The following is a 19,661-nucleotide window of genomic DNA, read 5'->3' as shown; positions in this document are numbered from 1 at the left end:
TGTTGTGAGATCTCAGATGTGACGTAAAAAGTCAAAGTTTTTCCACAATACCTGACGACGATATAATTTTTGGGCTTCCGTTGCGCAATGGTTATCGCGTTTATCTGTTAACCGAAAGGTTGGTGGTTCAAGCTCACCCAGGAGAGGTGTTGTGGGGTCTCAGATGTAGCGTAAAAAGTCATAAGTTTTCCACAATACCGGACAACCATTGAAATTCTGAGCTTCCGTGGCGCAATGGTTAGCGCGTTCGGCTGTTAACCGAAAGGTTGGTGGTTCGAGCCCACCCGGGAGCGGTGTTGTGAGATATCAAATGTAACGTAAAAAGCCAAAGTTTTTCAACAATACTTGACGACCATTTAATTTTTGGGCTTCCGTGGTGCAATGGTTAGCGCGTTCGGCTCTTAACCGAAAGGTTGGTGGTTCGAGCCCACCCGGGAGCGGTGTTGTGAGGTCTCAGATGTAACGTAAAAAGTCAGTGTTTTTGCACAATACCAGACGAACATTTAATTTTTGGGCTTCCGTGGCGCAATGGTTAGCGCGTTCGGCTGTTAACCGAAAGGTTGGTGGTTCGAGCCCATCCGGGAGCGGTGTTGTGAGGTCTCAGATGTAACGTAAAACGTCGGAGCTTTTCCACAATGCCTGACGAAAATCTAATTTTTGGGCTTCCGTGGCGTAAAGTTAAGCGCGTTCAGCTGTTAACCGAAAGGTTGGTGGTTCGAGCCCACCCGGGAGAGATGTTGTGGGGTCTCAGATGTAGCGTAAAAAGTCATAAGTTTTCCACAATACCTGACAACCATTTAATTTCTGAGCTTCCGTGGCTCAATGGTTAGCGCGTTCGGCTATTAACCGAAAGGTTGGTGGGTCGAGCCCACCCGGGAGCGGTGTTGCGAGATCTCAAATGTAACGTAAAAAGCCAAAGTTTTTCAGCAATACCTGACGACCATTTAATTTTTGGGCTTCCGTGGCGCAATGGTTAGCGCGTTCGGCTGTTAACCGAAAGGTTGGTGGTTCGAGCCCATCCGGGAGCGGTGTTGTGAGGTCTCAGATGTGACGTAAAAAGTCAAAGTTTTTCCACAATACCTGACAACCATTGAATTTCTGAGCTTCCGTGGCTCAATGGTTAGCGCGTTCGGCTGTTAACTGAAAGGTTGGTGGTTCGAGCCCATCCGGGAGCGGTGTTGTGAAGTCTCAGATGTGACGTAAAAAGTCAAAGTTTTTCCAGAATTACTGACGACGATATAATTTTGGGCTTCCGTTGCGCAATGGTTATCGCGTTCATTTGTTAACCGAAAGGTTGGTGGTTCGAGCCCACCCGGGAGCGGTGTTGTGAGATCTCAAAAGTAACGTAAAAAGCCAAACTTTTTCCACAATACCTGACAACATTTTAAATTCTAAGCTTCCATTGCGCAATGCTTAGTGCGTTCGGCTGTTAACCGAAAGGTCGGTGGTTCGAGCCCATCCGGGAGCGGTGTTGTGAGGCCTCAGATGTGACGTAAAAAGTCAAAGTTTTCCCACAATACCTGACGAACGTTTATTTTTTGGGCTTCCGTGGCGCAATGGTTAGCGCATTCGGCTGTTAACCGACAGGTTGGTGGTTCGAGCCCATCCCGGAGCGGTGTTGTGAGATCTCAGATGTGACGTAAAAAGTCAAAGTTTTTCCACAATACCTGACGACAATATAATTTTTGGGCTTCCGTTGCGCAATGGTTATCGCGTTCATCTGTTAACCGAAAGGTTGGTGGTTCAAGCTCACCCAGGAGAGGTGTTGTGGGGTCTCAGATGTAGCGTAAAAAGTCATAAGTTTTCCACAATACCGGACAACCATTGAATTTCTGAGCTTCCGTGGCGCAATGGTTAGCGCGTTCGGCTGTTAACCGAAAGGTTGGTGGTTCGAGCCCACCCGGGAGCGGTGTTGTGAGATTTCAAATGTAACGTAAAAAGCCAAAGTTTTTCAACAATACTTGACGACCATTTAATTTTTGGGCTTCCGTGGTGCAATGGTTAGCGCGTTCGGCTCTTAACCGAAAGGTTGGTGGTTCGAGCCCACCCGGGAGCGGTGTTGTGAGGTCTCAGATGTAACGTAAAAAGTCAGTGTTTTTGCACAATAGCAGACGAACATTTAATTTTTGGGCTTCCGTGGCGCAATGGTTAGCGCGTTCGGCTGTTAACCGAAAGGTTGGTGGTTCGAGCCCATCCGGGAGAGATGTTGTGGGGTCTCAGATGTAGCGTAAAAAGTCATAAGTTTTCCACAATACCTGACAACCATTTAATTTCTGAGCTTCCGTGGCTCAATGGTTAGCGCGTTCGGCTATTAACCGAAAGGTTGGTGGGTCGAGCCCACCCGGGAGCGGTGTTGCGAGATCTCAAATGTAACGTAAAAAGCCAAAGTTTTTCAGCAATACCTGACGACCATTTAATTTTTGGGCTTCCGTGGCGCAATGGTTAGCGCGTTCGGCTGTTAACCGAAAGGTTGGTGGTTCGAGCCCATCCGGGAGCGGTGTTGTGAGGTCTCAGATGTGACGTAAAAAGTCAGTGTTTTTGCACAATACCAGACGAACATTTAATTTTTGGGCTTCCGTGGCGCAATGGTTAGCGCGTTCGGCTGTTAACTGAAAGGTTGGTGGTTCGAGCCCATCCGGGAGCCGTGTTGTGAGGTCTCAGATGTAACGTAAAACGTCGGAGCTTTTCCACAATGCCTGACGAAAATCTAATTTTTGGGCTTCCGTGGCGCAATGGTTAGCGCGTTCGGCTGTTAACCGAAAGGTTGGTGGTTCGAGCCCATCCGGGAGCGGTGTTGTGAGGTCTCAGATGTAACGTAAAACGTCGGAGCTTTTCCACAATGCCTGACGAAAATCTAATTTTTGGGCTTCCATGGCGTAAAGTTTAGCGCGTTCAGCTGTTAACCGAAAGGTTGGTGGTTCGAGCCCACCCGGGAGAGATGTTGTGGGGTCTCAAATGTAACGTGAAAAGTCAAAGTTTTTCCACAATACCTGACAACAATTTAAATTCTAAGCTTCCTTGACGCAATGCTTAGTGCGTTCGGCTGTTAACCGAAAGGTTGGTGGTTCGAGCCCATCCGGGAGCGGTGTTGTGAGGTCTCAGATGTGACGTAAAAAGTCAAAGTTTTTCCACAATACCTGACAACCATTGAATTTCTGAGCTTCCGTGGCTCAATGGTTAGCGCGTTCGGCTGTTAACTGAAAGGTTGGTGGTTCGAGCCCATCCGGGAGCGGTGTTGTGAAGTCTCAGATGTGACGTAAAAAGTCAAAGTTTTTCCAGAATTACTGACGACGATATAATTTTGGGCTTCCGTTGCGCAATGGTTATCGCGTTCATCTGTTAACCGAAAGGTTGGTGGTTCGAGCCCACCCGGGAGCGGTGTTGTGAGATCTCAAAAGTAACGTAAAAAGCCAAACTTTTTCCTCAATACCTGACAACATTTTAAATTCTAAGCTTCCATTGCGCAATGCTTAGTGCGTTCGGCTGTTAACCGAAAGGTCGGTGGTTCGAGTCCACCCGGGAGAGATGTTGTGGGGTCTCAGATGTAGCGTAAAAAGTCATAAGTTTTCCACAATACCTGACAACCATTTAATTTCTGAGCTTCCGTGGCTCAATGGTTAGCGCGTTCGGCTATTAACCGAAAGGTTGGTGGGTCGAGCCCACCCGGGAGCGGTGTTGCGGGATCTCAAATGTAACGTAAAAAGTCAAAGTTTTTCCACAATACCTGACAACCATTGAATTTCTGAGCTTCCGTGGCTCAATGGTTAGCGCGTTCGGCTATTAACCGAAAGGTTGGTGGGTCGAGCCCACCCGGGAGCGGTGTTGTGAGATCTCAAATGTAACGTGAAAAGTCAAAGTTTTTCCACAATACCTGACAACAATTTAAATTCTAAGCTTCCTTGACGCAATGCTTAGTGCGTTCGGCTGTTAACCGAAAGGTTGGTGGTTCGAGCCCATCCGGGAGCGGTGTTGTGAAGTCTCAGATGTGACGTAAAAAGTCAAAGTTTTTCCAGAATTACTGACGACGATATAATTTTGGGCTTCCGTTGCGCAATGGTTATCGCGTTCATCTGTTAACCGAAAGGTTGGTGGTTCGAGCCCACCCGGGAGCGGTGTTGTGAGATCTCAAAAGTAACGTAAAAAGCCAAACTTTTTCCTCAATACCTGACAACATTTTAAATTCTAAGCTTCCATTGCGCAATGCTTAGTGCGTTCGGCTGTTAACCGAAAGGTCGGTGGTTCGAGTCCACCCGGGAGAGATGTTGTGGGGTCTCAGATGTAGCGTAAAAAGTCATAAGTTTTCCACAATACCTGACAACCATTTAATTTCTGAGCTTCCGTGGCTCAATGGTTAGCGCGTTCGGCTATTAACCGAAAGGTTGGTGGGTCGAGCCCACCCGGGAGCGGTGTTGCGGGATCTCAAATGTAACGTAAAAAGTCAAAGTTTTTCCACAATACCTGACAACCATTGAATTTCTGAGCTTCCGTGGCTCAATGGTTAGCGCGTTCGGCTGTTAACTGAAAGGTTGGTGGTTCGAGCCCATCCGGGAGCGGTGTTGTGAAGTCTCAGATGTGACGTAAAAAGTCAAAGTTTTTCCAGAATTACTGACGACGATATAATTTTGGGCTTCCGTTGCGCAATGGTTATCGCGTTCATCTGTTAACCGAAAGGTTGGTGGTTCGAGCCCACCCGGGAGCGGTGTTGTGAGATCTCAAAAGTAACGTAAAAAGCCAAACTTTTTCCTCAATACCTGACAACATTTTAAATTCTAAGCTTCCATTGCGCAATGCTTAGTGCGTTCGGCTGTTAACCGAAAGGTCGGTGGTTCGAGCCCACCCGGGAGAGATGTTGTGGGGTCTCAGATGTAGCGTAAAAAGTCATAAGTTTTCCACAATACCTGACAACCATTTAATTTCTGAGCTTCCGTGGCTCAATGGTTAGCGCGTTCGGCTATTAACCGAAAGGTTGGTGGGTCGAGCCCACCCGGGAGCGGTGTTGCGGGATCTCAAATGTAACGTAAAAAGTCAAAGTTTTTCCACAATACCTGACAACCATTAAATTTCTGAGCTTCCGTGGCTCAATGGTTAGCGCGTTCGGCTGTTAACTGAAAGGTTGGTGGTTCGAGCCCATCCGGGAGCGGTGTTGTGAAGTCTCAGATGTGACGTAAAAAGTCAAAGTTTTTCCAGAATTACTGACGACGATATAATTTTGGGCTTCCGTTGCGCAATGGTTATCGCGTTCATCTGTTAACCGAAAGGTTGGTGGTTCGAGCCCACCCGGGAGCGGTGTTGTGAGATCTCAAAAGTAACGTAAAAAGCCAAACTTTTTCCACAATACCTGACAACATTTTAAATTCTAAGCTTCCATTGCGCAATGCTTAGTGCGTTCGGCTGTTAACCGAAAGGTCGGTGGTTCGAGCCCATCCGGGAGCGGTGTTGTGAGGCCTCAGATGTGACGTAAAAAGTCAAAGTTTTCCCACAATACCTGACGAACGTTTATTTTTTGGGCTTCCGTGGCGCAATGGTTAGCGCATTCGGCTGTTAACCGACAGGTTGGTGGTTCGAGCCCATCCCGGAGCGGTGTTGTGAGATCTCAGATGTGACGTAAAAAGTCAAAGTTTTTCCACAATACCTGACGACGATATAATTTTTGGGCTTCCGTTGCGCAATGGTTATCGCGTTCATCTGTTAACCGAAAGGTTGGTGGTTCAAGCTCACCCAGGAGAGGTGTTGTGGGGTCTCAGATGTAGCGTAAAAAGTCATAAGTTTTCCACAATACCGGACAACCATTGAATTTCTGAGCTTCCGTGGCGCAATGGTTAGCGCGTTCGGCTGTTAACCGAAAGGTTGGTGGTTTGAGCCCACCCGGGAGCGGTGTTGTGAGATTTCAAATGTAACGTAAAAAGCCAAAGTTTTTCAACAATACTTGACGACCATTTAATTTTTGGGCTTCCGTGGTGCAATGGTTAGCGCGTTCGGCTCTTAACCGAAAGGTTGGTGGTTCGAGCCCACCCGGGAGCGGTGTTGTGAGGTCTCAGATGTAACGTAAAAAGTCAGTGTTTTTGCACAATACCAGACGAACATTTAATTTTTGGGCTTCCGTGGCGCAATGGTTAGCGCGTTCGGCTGTTAACTGAAAGGTTGGTGGTTCGAGCCCATCCGGGAGCGGTGTTGTGAGGTCTCAGATGTAACGTAAAACGTCGGAGCTTTTCCACAATGCCTGACGAAAATCTAATTTTTGGGCTTCCGTGGCGCAATGGTTAGCGCGTTCGGCTGTTAACCGAAAGGTTGGTGGTTCGAGCCCATCCGGGAGCGGTGTTGTGAGGTCTCAGATGTAACGTAAAACGTCGGAGCTTTTCCACAATGCCTGACGAAAATCTAATTTTTGGGCTTCCATGGCGTAAAGTTTAGCGCGTTCAGCTGTTAACCGAAAGGTTGGTGGTTCGAGCCCACCCGGGAGAGATGTTGTGGGGTCTCAGATGTAGCGTAAAAAGTCATAAGTTTTCCACAATACCTGACAACCATTTAATTTCTGAGCTTCCGTGGCTCAATGGTTAGCGCGTTCGGCTATTAACCGAAAGGTTGGTGGGTCGAGCCCACCCGGGAGCGGTGTTGTGAGATCTCAAATGTAACGTGAAAAGTCAAAGTTTTTCCACAATACCTGACAACAATTTAAATTCTAAGCTTCCTTGACGCAATGCTTAGTGCGTTCGGCTGTTAACCGAAAGGTTGGTGGTTCGAGCCCATCCGGGAGCGGTGTTGTGAGGTCTCAGATGTGACGTAAAAAGTCAAAGTTTTTCCACAATACCTGACAACCATTGAATTTCTGAGCTTCCGTGGCTCAATGGTTAGCGCGTTCGGCTGTTAACTGAAAGGTTGGTGGTTCGAGCCCATCCGGGAGCGGTGTTGTGAAGTCTCAGATGTGACGTAAAAAGTCAAAGTTTTTCCAGAATTACTGACGACGATATAATTTTGGGCTTCCGTTGCGCAATGGTTATCGCGTTCATCTGTTAACCGAAAGGTTGGTGGTTCGAGCCCACCCGGGAGCGGTGTTGTGAGATCTCAAAAGTAACGTAAAAAGCCAAACTTTTTCCTCAATACCTGACAACATTTTAAATTCTAAGCTTCCATTGCGCAATGCTTAGTGCGTTCGGCTGTTAACCGAAAGGTCGGTGGTTCGAGCCCACCCGGGAGAGATGTTGTGGGGTCTCAGATGTAGCGTAAAAAGTCATAAGTTTTCCACAATACCTGACAACCATTTAATTTCTGAGCTTCCGTGGCTCAATGGTTAGCGCGTTCGGCTATTAACCGAAAGGTTGGTGGGTCGAGCCCACCCGGGAGCGGTGTTGCGGGATCTCAAATGTAACGTAAAAAGTCAAAGTTTTTCCACAATACCTGACAACCATTGAATTTCTGAGCTTCCGTGGCTCAATGGTTAGCGCGTTCGGCTGTTAACTGAAAGGTTGGTGGTTCGAGCCCATCCGGGAGCGGTGTTGTGAAGTCTCAGATGTGACGTAAAAAGTCAAAGTTTTTCCAGAATTACTGACGACGATATAATTTTGGGCTTCCGTTGCGCAATGGTTATCGCGTTCATCTGTTAACCGAAAGGTTGGTGGTTCGAGCCCACCCGGGAGCGGTGTTGTGAGATCTCAAAAGTAACGTAAAAAGCCAAACTTTTTCCACAATACCTGACAACATTTTAAATTCTAAGCTTCAATTGCGCAATGCTTAGTGCGTTCGGCTGTTAACCGAAAGTTCGGTGGTTCGAGCCCATCCGGGAGCGGTGTTGTGAGGCCTCAGATGTGACGTAAAAAGTCAAAGTTTTCCCACAATACCTGACGAACGTTTATTTTTTGGGCTTCCGTGGCGCAATGGTTAGCGCATTCGGCTGTTAACCGACAGGTTGGTGGTTCGAGCCCATCCCGGAGCGGTGTTGTGAGATCTCAGATGTGACGTAAAAAGTCAAAGTTTTTCCACAATACCTGACGACGATATAATTTTTGGGCTTCCGTTGCGCAATGGTTATCGCGTTCATCTGTTAACCGAAAGGTTGGTGGTTCAAGCTCACCCAGGAGAGGTGTTGTGGGGTCTCAGATGTAGCGTAAAAAGTCATAAGTTTTCCACAATACCGGACAACCATTGAATTTCTGAGCTTCCGTGGCGCAATGGTTAGCGCGTTCGGCTCTTAACCGAAAGGTTGGTGGTTCGAGCCCACCCGGGAGCGGTGTTGTGAGGTCTCAGATGTAACGTAAAACGTCGGAGCTTTTCCACAATGCCTGACGAAAATCTAATTTTTGGGCTTCCGTGGCGCAATGGTTAGCGCGTTCGGCTGTTAACCGAAAGGTTGGTGGTTCGAGCCCATCCGGGAGCGGTGTTGTGAGGTCTCAGATGTAACGTAAAACGTCGGAGCTTTTCCACAATGCCTGACGAAAATCTAATTTTTGGGCTTCCATGGCGTAAAGTTTAGCGCGTTCAGCTGTTAACCGAAAGGTTGGTGGTTCGAGCCCACCCGGGAGAGATGTTGTGGGGTCTCAGATGTAGCGTAAAAAGTCATAAGTTTTCCACAATACCTGACAACCATTTAATTTCTGAGCTTCCGTGGCTCAATGGTTAGCGCGTTCGGCTATTAACCGAAAGGTTGGTGGGTCGAGCCCACCCGGGAGCGGTGTTGTGAGATCTCAAATGTAACGTGAAAAGTCAAAGTTTTTCCACATTACCTGACAACAATTTAAATTCTAAGCTTCCTTGACGCAATGCTTAGTGCGTTCGGCTGTTAACCGAAAGGTTGGTGGTTCGAGCCCATCCGGGAGCGGTGTTGTGAGGTCTCAGATGTGACGTAAAAAGTCAAAGTTTTTCCACAATACCTGACAACCATTGAATTTCTGAGCTTCCGTGGCTCAATGGTTAGCGCGTTCGGCTGTTAACTGAAAGGTTGGTGGTTCGAGCCCATCCGGGAGCGGTGTTGTGAAGTCTCAGATGTGACGTAAAAAGTCAAAGTTTTTCCAGAATTACTGACGACGATATAATTTTGGGCTTCCGTTGCGCAATGGTTATCGCGTTCATCTGTTAACCGAAAGGTTGGTGGTTCGAGCCCACCCGGGAGCGGTGTTGTGAGATCTCAAAAGTAACGTAAAAAGCCAAACTTTTTCCTCAATACCTGACAACATTTTAAATTCTAAGCTTCCATTGCGCAATGCTTAGTGCGTTCGGCTGTTAACCGAAAGGTCGGTGGTTCGAGCCCACCCGGGAGAGATGTTGTGGGGTCTCAGATGTAGCGTAAAAAGTCATAAGTTTTCCACAATACCTGACAACCATTTAATTTCTGAGCTTCCGTGGCTCAATGGTTAGCGCGTTCGGCTATTAACCGAAAGGTTGGTGGGTCGAGCCCACCCGGGAGCGGTGTTGCGGGATCTCAAATGTAACGTAAAAAGTCAAAGTTTTTCCACAATACCTGACAACCATTGAATTTCTGAGCTTCCGTGGCTCAATGGTTAGCGCGTTCGGCTGTTAACTGAAAGGTTGGTGGTTCGAGCCCATCCGGGAGCGGTGTTGTGAAGTCTCAGATGTGACGTAAAAAGTCAAAGTTTTTCCAGAATTACTGACGACGATATAATTTTGGGCTTCCGTTGCGCAATGGTTATCGCGTTCATCTGTTAACCGAAAGGTTGGTGGTTCGAGCCCACCCGGGAGCGGTGTTGTGAGATCTCAAAAGTAACGTAAAAAGCCAAACTTTTTCCACAATACCTGACAACATTTTAAATTCTAAGCTTCAATTGCGCAATGCTTAGTGCGTTCGGCTGTTAACCGAAAGTTCGGTGGTTCGAGCCCATCCGGGAGCGGTGTTGTGAGGCCTCAGATGTGACGTAAAAAGTCAAAGTTTTCCCACAATACCTGACGAACGTTTATTTTTTGGGCTTCCGTGGCGCAATGGTTAGCGCATTCGGCTGTTAACCGACAGGTTGGTGGTTCGAGCCCATCCCGGAGCGGTGTTGTGAGATCTCAGATGTGACGTAAAAAGTCAAAGTTTTTCCACAATACCTGACGACGATATAATTTTTGGGCTTCCGTTGCGCAATGGTTATCGCGTTCATCTGTTAACCGAAAGGTTGGTGGTTCAAGCTCACCCAGGAGAGGTGTTGTGGGGTCTCAGATGTAGCGTAAAAAGTCATAAGTTTTCCACAATACCGGACAACCATTGAATTTCTGAGCTTCCGTGGCGCAATGGTTAGCGCGTTCGGCTGTTAACCGAAAGGTTGGTGGTTCGAGCCCACCCGGGAGCGGTGTTGTGAGATTTCAAATGTAACGTAAAAAGCCAAAGTTTTTCAACAATACTTGACGACCATTTAATTTTTGGGCTTCCGTGGTGCAATGGTTAGCGCGTTCGGCTCTTAACCGAAAGGTTGGTGGTTCGAGCCCACCCGGGAGCGGTGTTGTGAGGTCTCAGATGTAACGTAAAACGTCGGAGCTTTTCCACAATGCCTGACGAAAATCTAATTTTTGGGCTTCCGTGGCGCAATGGTTAGCGCGTTCGGCTGTTAACCGAAAGGTTGGTGGTTCGAGCCCATCCGGGAGCGGTGTTGTGAGGTCTCAGATGTAACGTAAAACGTCGGAGCTTTTCCACAATGCCTGACGAAAATCTAATTTTTGGGCTTCCATGGCGTAAAGTTTAGCGCGTTCAGCTGTTAACCGAAAGGTTGGTGGTTCGAGCCCACCCGGGAGAGATGTTGTGGGGTCTCAGATGTAGCGTAAAAAGTCATAAGTTTTCCACAATACCTGACAACCATTTAATTTCTGAGCTTCCGTGGCTCAATGGTTAGCGCGTTCGGCTATTAACCGAAAGGTTGGTGGGTCGAGCCCACCCGGGAGCGGTGTTGTGAGATCTCAAATGTAACGTGAAAAGTCAAAGTTTTTCCACAATACCTGACAACAATTTAAATTCTAAGCTTCCTTGACGCAATGCTTAGTGCGTTCGGCTGTTAACCGAAAGGTTGGTGGTTCGAGCCCATCCGGGAGCGGTGTTGTGAGGTCTCAGATGTGACGTAAAAAGTCAAAGTTTTTCCACAATACCTGACAACCATTGAATTTCTGAGCTTCCGTGGCTCAATGGTTAGCGCGTTCGGCTGTTAACTGAAAGGTTGGTGGTTCGAGCCCATCCGGGAGCGGTGTTGTGAAGTCTCAGATGTGACGTAAAAAGTCAAAGTTTTTCCAGAATTACTGACGACGATATAATTTTGGGCTTCCGTTGCGCAATGGTTATCGCGTTCATCTGTTAACCGAAAGGTTGGTGGTTCGAGCCCACCCGGGAGCGGTGTTGTGAGATCTCAAAAGTAACGTAAAAAGCCAAACTTTTTCCTCAATACCTGACAACATTTTAAATTCTAAGCTTCCATTGCGCAATGCTTAGTGCGTTCGGCTGTTAACCGAAAGGTCGGTGGTTCGAGCCCACCCGGGAGAGATGTTGTGGGGTCTCAGATGTAGCGTAAAAAGTCATAAGTTTTCCACAATACCTGACAACCATTTAATTTCTGAGCTTCCGTGGCTCAATGGTTAGCGCGTTCGGCTATTAACCGAAAGGTTGGTGGGTCGAGCCCACCCGGGAGCGGTGTTGCGGGATCTCAAATGTAACGTAAAAAGTCAAAGTTTTTCCACAATACCTGACAACCATTGAATTTCTGAGCTTCCGTGGCTCAATGGTTAGCGCGTTCGGCTGTTAACTGAAAGGTTGGTGGTTCGAGCCCATCCGGGAGCGGTGTTGTGAAGTCTCAGATGTGACGTAAAAAGTCAAAGTTTTTCCAGAATTACTGACGACGATATAATTTTGGGCTTCCGTTGCGCAATGGTTATCGCGTTCATCTGTTAACCGAAAGGTTGGTGGTTCGAGCCCACCCGGGAGCGGTGTTGTGAGATCTCAAAAGTAACGTAAAAAGCCAAACTTTTTCCACAATACCTGACAACATTTTAAATTCTAAGCTTCCATTGCGCAATGCTTAGTGCGTTCGGCTGTTAACCGAAAGGTCGGTGGTTCGAGCCCATCCGGGAGCGGTGTTGTGAGGCCTCAGATGTGACGTAAAAAGTCAAAGTTTTCCCACAATACCTGACGAACGTTTATTTTTTGGGCTTCCGTGGCGCAATGGTTAGCGCATTCGGCTGTTAACCGACAGGTTGGTGGTTCGAGCCCATCCCGGAGCGGTGTTGTGAGATCTCAGATGTGACGTAAAAAGTCAAAGTTTTTCCACAATACCTGACGACGATATAATTTTTGGGCTTCCGTTGCGCAATGGTTATCGCGTTCATCTGTTAACCGAAAGGTTGGGGGTTCAAGCTCACCCAGGAGAGGTGTTGTGGGGTCTCAGATGTAGCGTAAAAAGTCATAAGTTTTCCACAATACCGGACAACCATTGAATTTCTGAGCTTCCGTGGTGCAATGGTTAGCGCGTTCGGCTGTTAACCGAAAGGTTGGTGGTTCGAGCCCACCCGGGAGCGGTGTTGTGAGATTTCAAATGTAACATAAAAAGCCAAAGTTTTTCAACAATACTTGACGACCATTTAATTTTTGGGCTTCCGTGGTGCAATGGTTAGCGCGTTCGGCTCTTAACCGAAAGGTTGGTGGTTCGAGCCCACCCGGGAGCGGTGTTGTGAGGTCTCAGATGTAACGTAAAAAGTCAGTGTTTTTGCACAATACCAGACGAACATTTAATTTTTGGGCTTCCGTGGCGCAATGGTTAGCGCGTTCGGCTGTTAACTGAAAGGTTGGTGGTTCGAGCCCATCCGGGAGCGGTGTTGTGAGGTCTCAGATGTAACGTAAAACGTCGGAGCTTTTCCACAATGCCTGACGAAAATCTAATTTTTGGGCTTCCGTGGCGCAATGGTTAGCGCGTTCGGCTGTTAACCGAAAGGTTGGTGGTTCGAGCCCATCCGGGAGCGGTGTTGTGAGGTCTCAGATGTAACGTAAAACGTCGGAGCTTTTCCACAATGCCTGACGAAAATCTAATTTTTGGGCTTCCGTGGCGTAAAGTTTAGCGCGTTCAGCTGTTAATTGAAAGGTTGGTGGTTCGAGCCCACCCGGGAGAGATGTTGTGGGGTCTCAGATGTAGCGTAAAAAGTCATAAGTTTTCCAAAATACTTGACAACCATTTAATTTCTGAGCTTCCGTGGCTCAATGGTTAGCGCGTTCGGCTATTAACCGAAAGGTTGGTGGGTCGAGCCCACCCGGGAGCGGTGTTGCGAGATCTCAAATGTAACGTAAAAAGTCAAAGTTTTTCCACAATACCTGACAACCATTGAATTTCTGAGCTTCCGTGGCTCAATGGTTAGCGCGTTCGGCTGTTAACTGAAAGGTTGGTGGTTCGAGCCCATCCGGGAGCGGTGTTGTGAAGTCTCAGATGTGACGTAAAAAGTCAAAGTTTTTCCAGAATTACTGACGACGATATAATTTTGGGCTTCCGTTGCGCAATGGTTATCGCGTTCATCTGTTAACCGAAAGGTTGGTGGTTCGAGCCCACCCGGGAGCGGTGTTGTGAGATCTCAAAAGTAACGTAAAAAGCCAAACTTTTTCCACAATACCTGACAACATTTTAAATTAAAGCTTCCATTGCGCAATGCTTAGTGCGTTCGGCTGTTAACCGAAAGGTCGGTGGTTCGAGCCCATCCGGGAGCGGTGTTGTGAGGCCTCAGATGTGACGTAAAAAGTCAAAGTTTTCCCACAATACCTGACGAACGTTTATTTTTTGGGCTTCCGTGGCGCAATGGTTAGCGCATTCGGCTGTTAACCGACAGGTTGGTGCTTCGAGCCCATCCCGGAGCGGTGTTGTGAGATCTCAGATGTGACGTAAAAAGTCAAAGTTTTTCCACAATACCTGACGACGATATAATTTTTGGGCTTCCGTTGCGCAATGGTTATCGCGTTTATCTGTTAACCGAAAGGTTGGTGGTTCAAGCTCACCCAGGAGAGGTGTTGTGGGGTCTCAGATGTAGCGTAAAAAGTCATAAGTTTTCCACAATACCGGACAACCATTGAAATTCTGAGCTTCCGTGGCGCAATGGTTAGCGCGTTCGGCTGTTAACCGAAAGGTTGGTGGTTCGAGCCCACCCGGGAGCGGTGTTGTGAGATATCAAATGTAACGTAAAAAGCCAAAGTTTTTCAACAATACTTGACGACCATTTAATTTTTGGGCTTCCGTGGTGCAATGGTTAGCGCGTTCGGCTCTTAACCGAAAGGTTGGTGGTTCGAGCCCACCCGGGAGCGGTGTTGTGAGGTCTCAGATGTAACGTAAAAAGTCAGTGTTTTTGCACAATACCAGACGAACATTTAATTTTTGGGCTTCCGTGGCGCAATGGTTAGCGCGTTCGGCTGTTAACCGAAAGGTTGGTGGTTCGAGCCCATACGGGAGCGGTGTTGTGAGGTCTCAGACGTAACGTAAAACGTCGGAGCTTTTCCACAATGCCTGACGAAAATCTAATTTTTGGGCTTCCGTGGCGTAAAGTTAAGCGCGTTCAGCTGTTAACCGAAAGGTTGGTGGTTCGAGCCCACCCGGGAGAGATGTTGTGGGGTCTCAGATGTAGCGTAAAAAGTCATAAGTTTTCCACAATACCTGACAACCATTTAATTTCTGAGCTTCCGTGGCTCAATGGTTAGCGCGTTCGGCTGTTAACCGAAAGGTTGTTGGTTCGAGCCCACCCGGGAGCGGTGTTGTGAGATTTCAAATGTAACGTAAAAAGCCAAAGTTTTTCAACAATACTTGACGACCATTTAATTTTTGGGCTTCCGTGGTGCAATGGTTAGCGCGTTCGGCTCTTAACCGAAAGGTTGGTGGTTCGAGCCCACCCGGGAGCGGTGTTGTGAGGTCTCAGATGTAACGTAAAAAGTCAGTGTTTTTGCACAATAGCAGACGAACATTTAATTTTTGGGCTTCCGTGGCGCAATGGTTAGCGCGTTCGGCTGTTAACCGAAAGGTTGGTGGTTCGAGCCCATCCGGGAGAGATGTTGTGGGGTCTCAGATGTAGCGTAAAAAGTCATAAGTTTTCCACAATACCTGACAACCATTTAATTTCTGAGCTTCCGTGGCTCAATGGTTAGCGCGTTCGGCTATTAACCGAAAGGTTGGTGGGTCGAGCCCACCCGGGAGCGGTGTTGTGAGGTCTCAGATGTAACGTAAAACGTCGGAGCTTTTCCACAATGCCTGACGAAAATCTAATTTTTGGGCTTCCGTGGCGTAAAGTTTAGCGCGTTCAGCTGTTAACTGAAAGGTTGGTGGTTCGAGCCCACCCGGGAGAGATGTTGTGGGGTCTCAGATGTAGCGTAAAAAGTCATAAGTTTTTCAGCAATACCTGACGACGATATAATTTTTGGGCTTCCGTTGCGCAATGGTTATCGCGTTCATCTGTTAACCGAAAGGTTGGTGGTTCGAGCCCTCCCGGGAGCGGTGTTGTGAGATCTCAAAAGTAACGTATAAAGCCAAAGTTTTTCCACAATATCTGACAACATTTTAAATTCTAAGCTTCCGTGGCGCAATGCCTAGTGCGTTCGGCTGTTAACCGAAAGGTTGGTGGTTCGAGCCAATCCGGGAGCGGTGTTGTGAGGTCTCAGATACGACGTAAAAAGTCAAAGTTTTTCCACAATACCTGACAACCATTTAATTTCTGAGCTTCCGTGGCTCAATGGTTAGCGCGTTCGGCTGTTAACCGAAAGGTTGGTCGTTCGAGCCCACCCGGGAGCGGTGTTGTGAGATCTCAAATGTAACGTGAAAAGTCAAAGTTTTTCCACAATACCTGACTACATTTTAAATTCTAAGCTTCCGTGGCGCAATGCTTAGTGCGTTCGGCTGTTAACCGAAAGGTTGGTGGTTCGAGCCCATCCGGGAGCGGTGTTGTGAGGTCTCAGATATGACGTAAAAAGTCAAAGTTTTTCCACAATACCTGACGACGATATAATTTTTGGGCTTCCGTTGCGCAACGGTTATCGCATTCATCTGTTAACCGAAAGGTTGGTGGTTCGAGCCCACCCGGGAGCGGTGTTGTGAGATCTCAAAAGTAACGTAAAAAGCCAAAGTTTTTCCACAATACCTGACAACATTTTAAATTCTAAGCTTCCATGCCGCAATGCTTAGTTCGTTCGGCTGTTAACCGAAAGGTCGGTGGTTCGAGCCCATCCGGGAGCGGTTTTGTGAGGCCTAAGATGTGATGTAAAAGGTCAAAGTTTTCCCACAATACCTGACGAACATTTATTTTTTCGGCTTCCGTGGCGCAATGGTTAGCGCATTCGGCTGTTAACCGAAAGGTTGGTGGTTCGAGCCCATCCCGGAGCGGTGTTATGAGATCTCAGATGTGACGTAAAAAGTCAAAGTTTTTCCACAATACCTGACGACGATATAATTTTTGGGCTTCCGTTGCGCAATGGTTATCGCGTTCATCTGTTAACCGAAAGGTTGGTGGTTCGAGTCCACCCAGGAGCGGTGTTGTGAGATCTCAAAAGTAACGTAAAAAGCCAAAGTTTTTCCACAATACCTGACGGCCAATTAATTTTTGGGCTTCCGTGGCGCAATGGCTATCGCGTTCGGCTGTTAATCGAAAGGTTGGTGGTTCCAGCCCACCCGGGAGAGGTGTTGTGAGGTCTCAGATGTAGCGTAAAAAGTCATAAGTTTTCCACAATACATGACAACATTTTAAATTCTAATTTTCCGTGGCGCAATGCTTAGTGCGTTCGGCTGTTAACCGAATGGTTGGTGGTTCGAGCCCATGCGGAAGCGGTGTTGTGAGGTCTCAGATGTGACGTAAAAAGTCTAAGTTTTTCCACAATACCTGACAACCATTTAATTTCTGAGCTTCCGTGGCTCAATGGTTAGCGCGTTCGGCTGTTAACCGAAAGGTAGGTCGTTCGAGCCCACCCGGGAGCGGTGTTGTGAGATCTCAAATGTAACGTAAAAAGCCAAAGTTTTTCCACAATACCTGACAACAATTTAAATTCTAAGCTTCCTTGGTGCAATGCTTAGTGCGTTCGGCTGTTAACCGAAAGGTTGGTGGTTCCAGCCCACCCGGGAGAGGTGTTGTGAGGTCTCAGATGTAGCGTAAAAAGTCAAAGTTTTTCCACAATACCTGACGGCCATTTAATTTTTGGGCTTCTGTGGCGCAATGGTTAGCGCGTTCGGCTGTTAATCGAAAGGTTGGTGGTTCCAGCCCACCCGGGAGAGGTGTTGTGAGGTCTCAGATGTAGCGTAAAAAGTCAAAGTTTTTCCACAATACCTGACGACGATATAATTTTTGGGCTTCCGTTGCGCAATGGTTATCGCGTTCATCTGTTAACCGAAAGGTTGGTGGTTCGACCCCACCCTGGAGCGGTGTTGTGAGATCTCAAAAGTAACGTAAAAAGCCAAAGTTTTTCCACAATACCTGACAACATTTTAAATTCTAAGCTTCCACGGCGCAATGCTTAGTGCGTTCGGCTGTTAACCGAAAGGTCGGTGGTTCGAGCCCACCCGGGATCGGTGTTGTGAGGCCTCAGATGTGACGTAAAAAGTCAAAGTTTTTCCACAATACCTGACGGCCATTTAATTTTTGGGCTTCCGTGGCGCAATGGTTAGCGCGTTCGGCTGTTAATCGAAAGGTTGGCGGTTCCAGCCCACCCGGGAGAGGTGTTGTGAGGTCTCAGATGTAGCGTAAAAAGTCATAAGTTTTCCACAATACATGACAACATTTTAAATTCTAATTTTCCGTGGCGCAATGCTTAGTGCGTTCGGCTGTTAACCGAATGGTTGGTGGTTCGAGCCCATGCGGGAGCGGTGTTGTGAGGTCTCAGATGTGACGTAAAAAGTCAAAGTTTTTCCACAATACCTGACGACGATATAATTTTTGGGCTTCCGTTGCGCAATGGTTATCGCGTTCATCTGTTAACCGAAAGGTTGGTGGTTCGAGTCCACCCAGGAGCGGTGTTGTGAGATCTCAAAAGTAACGTAAAAAGCCAAAGTTTTTCCACAATACCTGACGGCCAATTAATTTTTGGGCTTCCGTGGCGCAATGGCTATCGCGTTCGGCTGTTAATCGAAAGGTTGGTGGTTCCAGCCCACCCGGGAGAGGTGTTGTGAGGTCTCAGATGTAGCGTAAAAAGTCATAAGTTTTCCACAATACATGACAACATTTTAAATTCTAATTTTCCGTGGCGCAATGCTTAGTGCGTTCGGCTGTTAACCGAATGGTTGGTGGTTCGAGCCCATCCCGGAGCGGTGTTATGAGATCTCAGATGTGACGTAAAAAGTCAAAGTTTTTCCACAATACCTGACGACGATATAATTTTTGGGCTTCCGTTGCACAAGGGTTATCGCGTTCATCTGTTAACCGAAAGGTTGGTGATTCGAGCCCTCCCGAGAGCGGTGTTGTGAGATCTCAAAAGTAACGTAAAAAGCCAAAGTTTTTCCACAATACCTGACAACAATTTAAATTCTAAGCTTCCTTGGTGCAATGCTTAGTGCGTTCGGCTGTTAACCGAAAGGTTGGTGGTTCGAGCCCATCCGGGAGCGGTGTTGTGAGGTCTCAGATGTGACGTAAAAAGTCAAAGTTTTTCCACAATACCTGACGGCCATTTAATTTTTGGGCTTCTGTGGCGCAATGGTTAGCGCGTTCGGCTGTTAATCGAAAGGTTGGTGGTTCCAGCCCACCCGGGAGAGGTGTTGTGAGGTCTCAGATGTAGCGTAAAAAGTCAAAGTTTTTCCACAATACCTGACGACGATATAATTTTTGGGCTTCCGTTGCGCAATGGTTATCGCGTTCATCTGTTAACCGAAAGGTTGGTGGTTCGACCCCACCCTGGAGCGGTGTTGTGAGATCTCAAAAGTAACGTAAAAAGCCAAAGTTTTTCCACAATACCTGACAACATTTTAAATTCTAAGCTTCCACGGCGCAATGCTTAGTGCGTTCGGCTGTTAACCGAAAGGTCGGTGGTTCGAGCCCACCCGGGATCGGTGTTGTGAGGCCTCAGATGTGACGTAAAAAGTCAAAGTTTTTCCACAATACCTGACGGCCATTTAATTTTTGGGCTTCCGTGGCGCAATGGTTAGCGCGTTCGGCTGTTAATCGAAAGGTTGGTGGTTCCAGCCCACCCGGGAGAGGTGTTGTGAGGTCTCAGATGTAGCGTAAAAAGTCATAAGTTTTCCACAATACATGACAACATTTTAAATTCTAATTTTCCGTGGCGCAATGCTTAGTGCGTTCGGCTGTTAACCGAATGGTTGGTGGTTCGAGCCCATGCGGGAGCGGTGTTGTGAGGTCTCAGATGTGACGTAAAAAGTCAAAGTTTTTCCACAATACCTGACAACCATTTAATTTCTGAGCTTCCGTGGCTCAATGGTTAGCGCGTTCGGCTGTTAACCGAAAGGTTGGTCGTTCGAGCCCACCCGGGAGCGGTGTTGTGAGATCTCAAATGTAACGTGAAAAGTCAAAGTTTTTCCACAATACCTGACAACATTTTAAATTCTAAGCTTCCGTGGCGCAATGCTTAGTGCGTTCGGCTGTTAACCGAAAGGTTGGTGGTTCGAGCCCATCCGGGAGCGGTGTTGTGAGGTCTCAGATGTGTCGTAAAAAGTCAAAGTTTTTCCACAATACCTGACAACCATTGAATTTCTGAGCTTCCGTGGCTCAATGGCTAGCGCGTTCGGCTGTTAACTGAAAGGTTG

The 19,661-nt window shown here is 47.5% G+C and overlaps 22 non-coding genes across 22 annotated transcripts; all 22 read left to right on the top strand.

Annotated features, from left to right (window-relative positions):
- Positions 1 to 367: 367 nt before the first annotated feature.
- On the top strand, positions 368 to 440 carry TRNAK-CUU (transfer RNA lysine (anticodon CUU)). The gene has a single exon. It is a non-coding gene; the product is annotated as a tRNA-Lys (tRNA).
- A 368-nt stretch (positions 441 to 808) lies between these two features.
- On the top strand, positions 809 to 881 carry TRNAN-AUU (transfer RNA asparagine (anticodon AUU)). The gene has a single exon. It is a non-coding gene; the product is annotated as a tRNA-Asn (tRNA).
- Positions 882 to 1,983: 1,102 nt separating this feature from the next.
- On the top strand, positions 1,984 to 2,056 carry TRNAK-CUU (transfer RNA lysine (anticodon CUU)). The gene has a single exon. It is a non-coding gene; the product is annotated as a tRNA-Lys (tRNA).
- A 221-nt stretch (positions 2,057 to 2,277) lies between these two features.
- On the top strand, positions 2,278 to 2,350 carry TRNAN-AUU (transfer RNA asparagine (anticodon AUU)). Its single transcript has one exon. It is a non-coding gene; the product is annotated as a tRNA-Asn (tRNA).
- Positions 2,351 to 3,599: 1,249 nt separating this feature from the next.
- TRNAN-AUU (transfer RNA asparagine (anticodon AUU)) lies at positions 3,600 to 3,672 on the top strand. Its single transcript has one exon. It is a non-coding gene; the product is annotated as a tRNA-Asn (tRNA).
- A 74-nt stretch (positions 3,673 to 3,746) lies between these two features.
- On the top strand, positions 3,747 to 3,819 carry TRNAN-AUU (transfer RNA asparagine (anticodon AUU)). The gene has a single exon. It is a non-coding gene; the product is annotated as a tRNA-Asn (tRNA).
- Positions 3,820 to 4,333: 514 nt separating this feature from the next.
- Positions 4,334 to 4,406, top strand: TRNAN-AUU (transfer RNA asparagine (anticodon AUU)). The gene has a single exon. It is a non-coding gene; the product is annotated as a tRNA-Asn (tRNA).
- A 514-nt stretch (positions 4,407 to 4,920) lies between these two features.
- Positions 4,921 to 4,993, top strand: TRNAN-AUU (transfer RNA asparagine (anticodon AUU)). The gene has a single exon. It is a non-coding gene; the product is annotated as a tRNA-Asn (tRNA).
- A 955-nt stretch (positions 4,994 to 5,948) lies between these two features.
- TRNAK-CUU (transfer RNA lysine (anticodon CUU)) lies at positions 5,949 to 6,021 on the top strand. The gene has a single exon. It is a non-coding gene; the product is annotated as a tRNA-Lys (tRNA).
- Positions 6,022 to 6,536: 515 nt separating this feature from the next.
- On the top strand, positions 6,537 to 6,609 carry TRNAN-AUU (transfer RNA asparagine (anticodon AUU)). The gene has a single exon. It is a non-coding gene; the product is annotated as a tRNA-Asn (tRNA).
- A 661-nt stretch (positions 6,610 to 7,270) lies between these two features.
- TRNAN-AUU (transfer RNA asparagine (anticodon AUU)) lies at positions 7,271 to 7,343 on the top strand. Its single transcript has one exon. It is a non-coding gene; the product is annotated as a tRNA-Asn (tRNA).
- An 808-nt stretch (positions 7,344 to 8,151) lies between these two features.
- TRNAK-CUU (transfer RNA lysine (anticodon CUU)) lies at positions 8,152 to 8,224 on the top strand. The gene has a single exon. It is a non-coding gene; the product is annotated as a tRNA-Lys (tRNA).
- A 368-nt stretch (positions 8,225 to 8,592) lies between these two features.
- On the top strand, positions 8,593 to 8,665 carry TRNAN-AUU (transfer RNA asparagine (anticodon AUU)). The gene has a single exon. It is a non-coding gene; the product is annotated as a tRNA-Asn (tRNA).
- A 661-nt stretch (positions 8,666 to 9,326) lies between these two features.
- Positions 9,327 to 9,399, top strand: TRNAN-AUU (transfer RNA asparagine (anticodon AUU)). The gene has a single exon. It is a non-coding gene; the product is annotated as a tRNA-Asn (tRNA).
- Positions 9,400 to 10,354: 955 nt separating this feature from the next.
- Positions 10,355 to 10,427, top strand: TRNAK-CUU (transfer RNA lysine (anticodon CUU)). The gene has a single exon. It is a non-coding gene; the product is annotated as a tRNA-Lys (tRNA).
- A 368-nt stretch (positions 10,428 to 10,795) lies between these two features.
- On the top strand, positions 10,796 to 10,868 carry TRNAN-AUU (transfer RNA asparagine (anticodon AUU)). Its single transcript has one exon. It is a non-coding gene; the product is annotated as a tRNA-Asn (tRNA).
- A 661-nt stretch (positions 10,869 to 11,529) lies between these two features.
- TRNAN-AUU (transfer RNA asparagine (anticodon AUU)) lies at positions 11,530 to 11,602 on the top strand. The gene has a single exon. It is a non-coding gene; the product is annotated as a tRNA-Asn (tRNA).
- Positions 11,603 to 12,557: 955 nt separating this feature from the next.
- Positions 12,558 to 12,630, top strand: TRNAK-CUU (transfer RNA lysine (anticodon CUU)). The gene has a single exon. It is a non-coding gene; the product is annotated as a tRNA-Lys (tRNA).
- Positions 12,631 to 13,145: 515 nt separating this feature from the next.
- Positions 13,146 to 13,218, top strand: TRNAN-AUU (transfer RNA asparagine (anticodon AUU)). The gene has a single exon. It is a non-coding gene; the product is annotated as a tRNA-Asn (tRNA).
- A 954-nt stretch (positions 13,219 to 14,172) lies between these two features.
- Positions 14,173 to 14,245, top strand: TRNAK-CUU (transfer RNA lysine (anticodon CUU)). Its single transcript has one exon. It is a non-coding gene; the product is annotated as a tRNA-Lys (tRNA).
- A 515-nt stretch (positions 14,246 to 14,760) lies between these two features.
- Positions 14,761 to 14,833, top strand: TRNAK-CUU (transfer RNA lysine (anticodon CUU)). Its single transcript has one exon. It is a non-coding gene; the product is annotated as a tRNA-Lys (tRNA).
- Positions 14,834 to 15,054: 221 nt separating this feature from the next.
- On the top strand, positions 15,055 to 15,127 carry TRNAN-AUU (transfer RNA asparagine (anticodon AUU)). The gene has a single exon. It is a non-coding gene; the product is annotated as a tRNA-Asn (tRNA).
- The last annotated feature ends 4,534 nt before the right edge of the window (positions 15,128 to 19,661 follow it).

This window comes from Phalangium opilio, unplaced genomic scaffold (genome assembly GCF_054372755.1).
Source record: "Phalangium opilio isolate 3A_F unplaced genomic scaffold, DU_Popi_V2 ptg001170l_1, whole genome shotgun sequence".
In the NCBI taxonomy this organism is placed as follows: domain Eukaryota; kingdom Metazoa; phylum Arthropoda; class Arachnida; order Opiliones; family Phalangiidae; genus Phalangium; species Phalangium opilio.
The sequence above is the reverse complement of the archived record's forward strand: the minus strand, read 5'-3'. Positions and strand labels throughout refer to the sequence as shown.